Genomic DNA, 9264 nt, shown 5'->3' with positions numbered 1-9264 from the left:
TTAAAGTCGACATTAGTTTATTACATTATTATTTATAATTTATAACAGTTTACTTAAATTTACCTACAATAGTTTAATAAGTAAGTATTCATTATTTTATCAAGAAACATAAAGCAGTATCTGCTGGCAGAACGAATAGATATGTTACTAGTGATTATATTTTGTGAGAAAAATTGCTTCTTCTTTTCCACAAGGGCTTATGTTCAAAGATATCCAAATAGGAATCAAAATAGGAAGTGAAAAATATGAATTTGCCGTAATTGGCTTTTTATAGAAAATCCATATATCTACAAGTCATCGTAAAATAAATCAAAGATCTACTTCTTTAAATACTACTTCTTAGAATAATAAATACATATTTAATAAATATTATTTATTAAACTATTTTTGGTAAATTAAATAAAAGTAAACTATTATAAATAAAAAAAGCACATAAATTAATTTCGATATTGAAAATAGCTAGTAACTGTCACTAGAAACTTGCCATGACGACACTAGCCCTCTTGGTTTCCATTTTATTGAAAAAATGCTCTTTATTCAAAATCTGAGCTAGATCGGTATAGGATACCCTAATATAGTTTGAAGGAGCATTTGAATCTGCTGCGATTTATTTAAAAAAATACAGGATGATGTAAAATATATTCTTAAAATAGATCAGCAATTTTTGATACCCCTGTATAAATTTAAGGAAGCAATAACATTTTTCTGTAAAGTTTATTTCTCTACTTTTAAACTCAGCACAAGAATTAATTCTGAAAAGTAATGTATAGGGTGTTAATATTCTATTCTATTGTAGCATGCAAATTTGGATATCTTTAAATATCTCAAAAACCAAACATTGTATAGATCTTAATAATTTAAAATTAATTAAACAAGTCTCAAATTACAGGCAATTAGATGCATATGAAAGCATCAGAATTAATAAATGTAAAGATAGTATGAACAGAGACAACGGTCCAATTCCTTCAAGTTCTTTGTTCCTACTACTCTAGTGGCGGAAATCTAACTGTTACCCTCAGTTGGCTCTGACTCGGTTGGCTAGTTTATGCCACGCCCACTCGGTGCCCACTGGGCGAGTATATAAACGCTCAACTTGTAGATTGTACTTTAGTTTATAATCACCTGCTGATGATGCTAACATGGTTAGCGAAACGCGCGTCCAGTGTAAAAGTAAAAGTGTTTTGGTGTATTGTGGTGATTTAGTGTTTTTATTTTGCTGTTTAACACCCAAGGTTCCAACCCTCAACTGTAATCTTCAAAGAAACCACTAGCAAAACCGGTGCATAAAACTATGCTCGCTATCGTAGTTGGACTCATCTAAAAAGTTTTGTTAGCTTCAATAATAAATTATAACACAAGTTAGATTAGTTTAGATCTCTGAAGATACTAAAATATTACTTTCTTAATTTTTTTTAGGATTTTCACAAATTATTCTTCCTAACACTTTTAGAATAATTATACAAACTTATTTTCGTATAGCCGTGTATTTGTATATACCAATTGTTTACGATATTCTCCGATAGTGGTTGCACCGGCGGAGAATGCCCCAAACCTATATACTATCATTAAGCAGTTATGTTTACCATGTGGTATTAGTCTGGTTACGAGAAAGCAATAGTTAGTAAAAACTAGTAATGAAATCTTAATTTACCTAAAAATGCCTTAGTTCTGCTGTATACAAATAATTCTTTGTTTTGTCCATGCTTAGACTTTGATTCCGGATTCTTGTCTATTCCCCCAGATAACATTGCCTTCTATTGAAGATATTAAAGTTGTATATATATTTTTTTCTGGTTCTTACTAAGTAGTAAATATTTATTTCTCCGATATTTGTTTTATCATAATTACACTGGATATGAGAGTATTTTTGTTATAAAAACAACAAAGAGAAAATCACTTCAAAAATTGATTTTATTTAAGTTTCAACAATATCTACTACTATTTAAAAAATTATATTTTATTTTTCCGTCGTAGTTTTCTACGTAGCTTAGAATCTTAATTAAAATCTGCTTGGACTGTATTCAAAATCAACAATTAAATCATTATTTTATTTTTATATCAAATTTGTTATTATAATAATAGTATTAACAAACAAATATTTTTATTTACCACAGCATGACAGAGTTTTCAATAATCAAAATATATTTTTAACTTAAATATGGTATATTATTTTTGTTAACTTTATTATTTTATTTAATTTTATAATAAAGCTCTACAAAAAGTTAAATTTCTAATTATTTGAGGCATAAAGCCTAGAGAATATATTAAATGAAAATCTACATAACTGGCTGTAATTTCTTTCACTTATTTCTAGCGCCGAGTTCTTTTTATTTACAAAAAAATTAAAGCAATTCATGAGCATTCGTCTTAATAAGTAAAGAGAGTAAAACTTATTCATCATAAAGCTGGTTTAATGCCAGCTTAAAAGTTTTAAGGAACTTTAATATTCCGACTACAGCTCTGTGGGCGTGCCTTTAAGCTTCTGAGTCGATTTTGCAAAGTTCCGTATTTGAAAATATAATTTACTTTTATATGCATTTAGAGTGTGAAGCGAAGTTTTTGTTATCAAAGAACTAATTGGTTTAAAGTGAAGTACAGGGTGTCTTATTATCGTGTGTTTTACAGGGTTTTTTCGTTTATGAGTAAAGATACAGAGATGCGGTGCTATCTACTCAACGTATTTATTTTTCATCAATATAATGACATGTATTGACTAATTCCATTCTAAATATCTTAAGAACGGTTGCTCGGACCGATTTTTACAAAGAGATATTTTTTACGTAAAAAGTCACAGAGATGTATATTTTTTCGCTCGGTAGTTTTATACAGGTACGGACAAAAAGTTATTACGCTTTAAATCAGTTAAAACACATGTAGGTGACGGCCTCTATTAGTAGGAGTCATATTGACATCAAAATCCAAATTTCTCATGCCAAAAAACTCCCAGACACCAATTTTCATCGAAATATTGACGTTACTTCAGAAATTATTTAGAAAAAATCGAAATAAAAATGTATCTCGGAAACTAAGCCATTTTAGAACATACATTTATAGAACTTTTTTACTTATTATTATCTGCAGAATATGCTGCCGAAGTTTCCGGAATACAGTTCGGACCACCCTGTATATCCAATAATAATAATTAATAACCTACATTTTTGTCGTACAAATTATTCGATTGCTTTTTTACCTAGGTTCTTCAATAAATTTGAATGATAAAATTTACTACTTTTTAGTAGTTTTGTCTAATATCTTATTTCTCCTCTGTTTTTATTTGTATTAATAATAAGTATTATTTGCTAAACCATTTTTTTATGCACTTACAAAGTCATGTTATATCGTAAAAGATCACCAACGTACTGCTAAATTGTAATATGTAGAGGGCAGATCCTTTTTAAATTGTTCCGTAAACGTTTCCTATATGACAATAAGTTGACTGATTGCTAACTGAATAAGTTGTAGTAACATTATGGTATATTGTATAACGTTGTAGTGTAGTATATGATTTTATAATGTAAGAGAACGATTGGCTGGCTTTGTATTTAATCCTTTTAAAATTGTTTTTTACAGAAAAATCGGCGGGAAAAAAAGCAACTCTGTTAAAGTTTCAGACCATTGCGCGTGGCCGTTAATTCATTAGATCGTCTATTTTCGTAGATAAAGCTATAACTGTATAACTTGGATGTCAACATAATATATTTTTTCTGTGATTTTGTAATTAGTAATTTTTTAATTACATTCTATTTTGATTTATTATTCATTACTAGCAAATGTGTGTCGAAGCGCCTCTCCTATTCAACATATTCATGGCAACGCTCTCTATTATAGTAAACAGTCTCGTGAACAGTTTGCTGAGGAACAGTTAGTGAGCAGTTTGCTACAGGAAAGAGGAATGTACATTAGATACAGATACAACGGCGGTCTGTCCAACATAAAAACACTCAGAGTAAAAACAAATATAAAATTTATCACAGAACTTCAATATGATGACTGCGCTCTAGTTGCAAAAACGTTACAGCAATTACAAGAAATGCTGAACACATATACCCTTAAGGCTTTAAGCTGAACATCGATAAAACTAAAATATTAGTGGTTACTGTTTTTCTTATTGTTTTTTTTTTCGTTACAGATGTTGCCAAGAATGTGCAAGAACAGAAGGGGAACCATGCGGCGGAGATTTAGGCTTTAGCGGTACCTGTGAGCCGGGCTTAACATGCCAGCAACCAGGACCGACACCGAGCGAAGGGATTTGCAGGCCTATTATTTTCGATATCAATGAAGATACGTGAAATTATTTTGTACATATGTAAATGTAAGTAAAGAACAGTTATTTCTATTTTCGTGTATGGTAATCACTGTAGTAAATGAACAATATGCCTATAGGGTGAAAATTTAGTGTGTTGATTAGCGATGTATTGTTAACAATGTATTATTAGCAATGTATTGTTAGCAATAATTAGCATTAAATTACAGATAATTTAAAAATTAAATTAATAAAACGTGTACTCTACAAATGGATAAATCTCAACATGTTTTCTTAGTTAGAATCTGATTTATTATCAGATATGTAGTACATGTAAAAACAAAAGACTACAAATTAACATTCAAATCCGAATAAGTGTTTAATTTGGGTTATTCTCTCGATATTATTAACAATAAAATCTATATTAAATCTATTTCTGTCAAATTTGTATTAAATTTATAGTTACTATATGTCGCGTTTTTCTTTCAAACAACCAAAGCCGCCTATTGAAAAAAGGATTTTTTCAAATTATTGTAAAGGCATTTGATTCCATCAGCCTACAAAAAGTTTTAAAATTCCTAATTGACCCTCGTATAGATCATTGGTACATCACAGTGATTAAACATATACACGGTGAGTTTAGTACGATATTCCCTACGGGTATCTCGGAAACTACTGGAAATAGAGAGTCAGTTAAATGGGGAAAGAATTGCAGTTTTGTGGGGTTGTAAATATGCGCCTTTCAGATTTTTGAGAAAATGAATGGCTTACTAGATATTTCGAAAAAAACAAATTTTGACTATTTTCGCTACATTGTAATCTATTTTAAACAAATAAAAGTTTTCAGATAAAAGTTGTAGATAATCACATCTCTAATGAGTTTATGTTTTACGATTTTTTCTAAAGCCTGTCATTTTTTACATATGACACAAGCATATGTTGTTTTAAATGGAAACTATAGTTGGCCATGACTTTATAAAAAGTGCCATTTTTAAGCTTTTCAGCGATATAAGCTATAATATTTTTTTTTTCACAAAATTACTGAGTTATAGCCAATTCTTATGTTTCTTGACTAATTTCACTTAGTTAGCCATGAAAACAAGTTCAATCGTCGTTGCTCTCAGAAATGTGAAACTGTCACATTCAAATTTTGTAAATTAAAATAAACAAAAATTGTAAATATGAATTTTTCAAATGAAGAAAAGCGTGTAGGATATTGGTTGAAATTTTCTTGGTCTTACAGTTTCGAGGAGACGTTGACCGGTGAACGTTACATATACTACTACTTATTATAGATTTACATTTTAGTTTTTTTTATTTGGTATGGTTAACAACACGGTTTACAAAAGAACTTATGAATTAAGAGAGGCACTCGAAGAGGTGGTACAGGAGAAGTTTAATTAAGTCGACTGGTCGTTCTGTGAGAATGGCTAGAATTTCAGTTTAAAAACGATGTATTTATGTACTCAAAACAATGGCGGATTTTTTGAACATTTTCTAAAATAACTTAAAGTGTATGTAGTGATATTATTTTTTTAAGCTTTAGTTTGTGTAATGTAAATGTCAAGAGTCGTTTAATAATATATTGTGTTTTTTTATAAGTTATAAATCATAACAAAATAAGAAAACCATGCCAACTAAGTAAAATTAGTCAAGAAAGAATTGGCTATAACGCAACAATTATTTGAAAAAAATATATATTATAGCTTATATCGCTGAAAAGCTTAAAAATGGCGCTTTTTACGAAGTCATGGCCAACTATGGTTTCCATGGTCATGGCCAAACATGGTTTTTTTTAAAAAAACATGTTTGTGTCATATGTCAAAAATGACAGGCTTTAGAAAAAATCGGAGAACACAAACTCATTAGAGATGTGATTATCTATAATTTTTATCTGAAAACTTTTTAGTTTAAATGTTTAATAAGTTTTCATCTTTGACATTTAATTTCAAAGTAGCGAGTATAATATGTTTGTTTATAACCGATGTTTAAAGTGTAGATCGGCAAATTGCTCCAACTGCATGCGAATAAACCGGTCTTAAAAATAAATGTCTAAAACTAGTTTTACCTTAAACAACTTCATTTAACCAATTTTAAACTGTGCCAGAGTTTGCCGTAAAGTTTTTGGGCGTGGTTGTTCCCAATTTAATCGAGTCTAGTCTATAATCGCTTTTTAAACAATCTTTGTGTTACTTATAAAATTTATCCTAGCAATTTCCATTCAAATTTGGAAGGTAAGTAAATTGTTTTGCAGCGTAATAGCAAACGCTATCTAAAATGTATCAGTATCATATCAATATATCTGTAAGTCATATTAACTTCCTACTGCACCTGGTTATAAATGGCAGTTAAGTAACGGTGTATCGTATAAGGAGCATAAAGTTTGAGATGAACAAATAGTAAAGACATGCTTGCTTCATTTACGTTACCGAGATGGAGCTCAAAAAAGTAGCAAAGATCATAAAAGTAGTAAAGATCTATTGATATTAAATCATCAAAATTAAAATATCTAGGAATATATTTGTTTGAGGGGTAGGCAACTTTAATAGTATTTTAAAGAGAAATAAATTCACCATTGAATATCGGAATAATATACTATACACTTAAATATCAAGTTAAAAAATGGTCAACGGTTTCTTGTAGACGTATCTGTTTTAAAAAAAGTAAAGTGTTCTCGAATAGTTGAATTTAAATATATTAATAAACATAACTTCTGACAAGCAGCGTCCGTTTAGGTTTAACGCAAAAGTGTTTACAAAAAATAATTATTTTATTTTGTAGATTTTCTTGCAGTGCAGTGGCGAAATACCCATAAAGGATTTTTTTAGAAAAAATATTAATTTTGTCTAACTCTGTATAACTTTTAGGGTTAAGTTAAAATTTGACTTAAAGTACAATAGTTACTTTACATTTATTTCGAGTAACCTCCAATTTTTTAGAAACTGTTAAATATGTCAAAAACCTTGCATTTTAGTTATAATATACTTCCCTAATAAAACTCGCCTTTATTTTTATCTTAGAATCCGAAAATCATTTAATTTATAGAATGTTCCGTTACAAAAACGCAACTTTGATATGTAACTTTTTTAGCGCTATCCTGTAAAACTCTCCATATTTTTAGAAAATGCTTTAAATTAACCTACATATGCTCACAAAATTTCATTTCAATACAAACTGTTGTTCTCCTTGGTTCCTCCACGTCCTATGAGGGACGCTACCCTGTATACCTTAATAGCTGAAGCTACAGGCTACAAAGGATCTTCAAGTTTTTTATTAGATATATTTTTGGTAGGAATTTCTCAAGATATTTTTTTATGTAGCATCTTCTGTAACCAATCAATATATTCTGTTTTGCATTATCCTTTTTATTCCTCTCTTGCACTTTGTTTGTCAAAGTTAAAACTCACTTTTGTTAATTTTAATAAAGTTTTTCAAAAATTGGTTTGTATTTGGAAAATCATAATGGTATTCACGATGTCTACCGGTAGCCTCAAGGTTATCACCATACACACTGAGGAATATCTTAAGGTAAACCTGAATATGTTGGTGATTTTAATAGGCTCTGCTACTGCAGCATAACCAATTAAGTTTCCAATACTAGAGCTAATATTTGACGAAACTAGATAACTTAGTATAAGTAAAACAGAGATGGTTTAAAATGGAATTACCGACTCGACTAAATGGGGAACAGCCACTCCACGAAAACTTTACGGCAGACTTACTCGCAGTTTAAAATTGCTTAAACGAAGTTATTTTGAGAAAACTAGTTTTAGGTATTTATTTTCGCGCGTCTTGTTCGCATGCAGTTCGGAGATTTCGCCGATCCTCACGTCTAACGAGATCTATCAACAATAGTTAGGATAATATTTCCGCTCACTTTTAAATTAAATTTTTGAAATGGAAAGTTCGTATAATTTTAGTTTGTATAAGCTGTAGTAGAGATGTTATTTGTGGCTGATCGATAAAAGTATAAAATTCTAATATATATTTTTTAGAAGAATGTACGCGATCCATGTCATCACATAACACTGGTTTTGAAAAATTCAAACATTAGAAAAAACTATAAAATAACAAACACTAATATTTCTCACAAAATTCGATGATTATATATGGCAATAATGTAGTACCATCAGCAGATGATTAAAACTAAACTATTATATTTACAAATTCAGCGTTTATATAGGCTCTGTGTTGGCATTGACCATGCGCAACAAAATCAGTCCATTGATAGCAATCAACGCAATCAATCTATTTAAAAAAACTCGTTGTTGCCTCTTTACTTTTTGGTTGTTGCTATTAACTGAGTTTAAGATTCTTCTCCATTGCATTCTATTGTGCGCTGCTTCTTCCCACTGATTCAGCATTATCCCCTTTAAGTTTTTGTGGAAAATATACTTGTACCTTTCGACTCGTCCACCCGGTTTCCTCTTACTGTCTACAATCTCACCGTAAAGAAGAGATTTTGGTAGGCGATTTTCTTGCATCCTAAATATATGACCAGCCCATCTTAAGCGGAATTTAGTAATCATGACTTCAACACTATAGTAGCTAGCGTTTTCAAGGGCCGATACGTTTGAGACATGATGGAGCCATTTGATTCTTAAGAGTTGTTTAAGGTGTCTCTCTTGCAATTTGTTTAATGTATTCATGTGTTGGCAGTCGGTACCCAGGTTTCGCTTCCATATAACATAGTGGGGATTATTATTGCTCGGTACAATGCAAGTTTTGTTTTTGTGCTCAAGTCATGATTGTATAAAACCCTGTCTTTTAATTTCCAGAATGTTCTTGAGTCGTTGCTAATCCTGTGTTGATCTTCAGAGTCCATATTGGCCTTTTCCGAAATCAAAATGCCCAGGTAATTGAATTCCGCTATATATTCCAATAGTTCTTCTCCAATTTGTATAGCATTGTTGTGATGTTCCGGGGGAGCGAACATGATTTTAGTTTTATCAATGTTCAGCTTAAGGTGTTATATAAAAAAAAATAATTCGAGTCAGAACGCCCTAATGGAACCCCAAAAT

Source organism: Sitophilus oryzae, unplaced genomic scaffold, assembly GCF_002938485.1.
Source record: "Sitophilus oryzae breed Bouriz unplaced genomic scaffold, Soryzae_2.0 scaffold_111_pilon_pilon, whole genome shotgun sequence".
Taxonomy (NCBI): Eukaryota; Metazoa; Arthropoda; class Insecta; order Coleoptera; family Curculionidae; genus Sitophilus; species Sitophilus oryzae.
The sequence above is the reverse complement of the archived record's forward strand: the minus strand, read 5'-3'. Positions refer to the sequence as shown.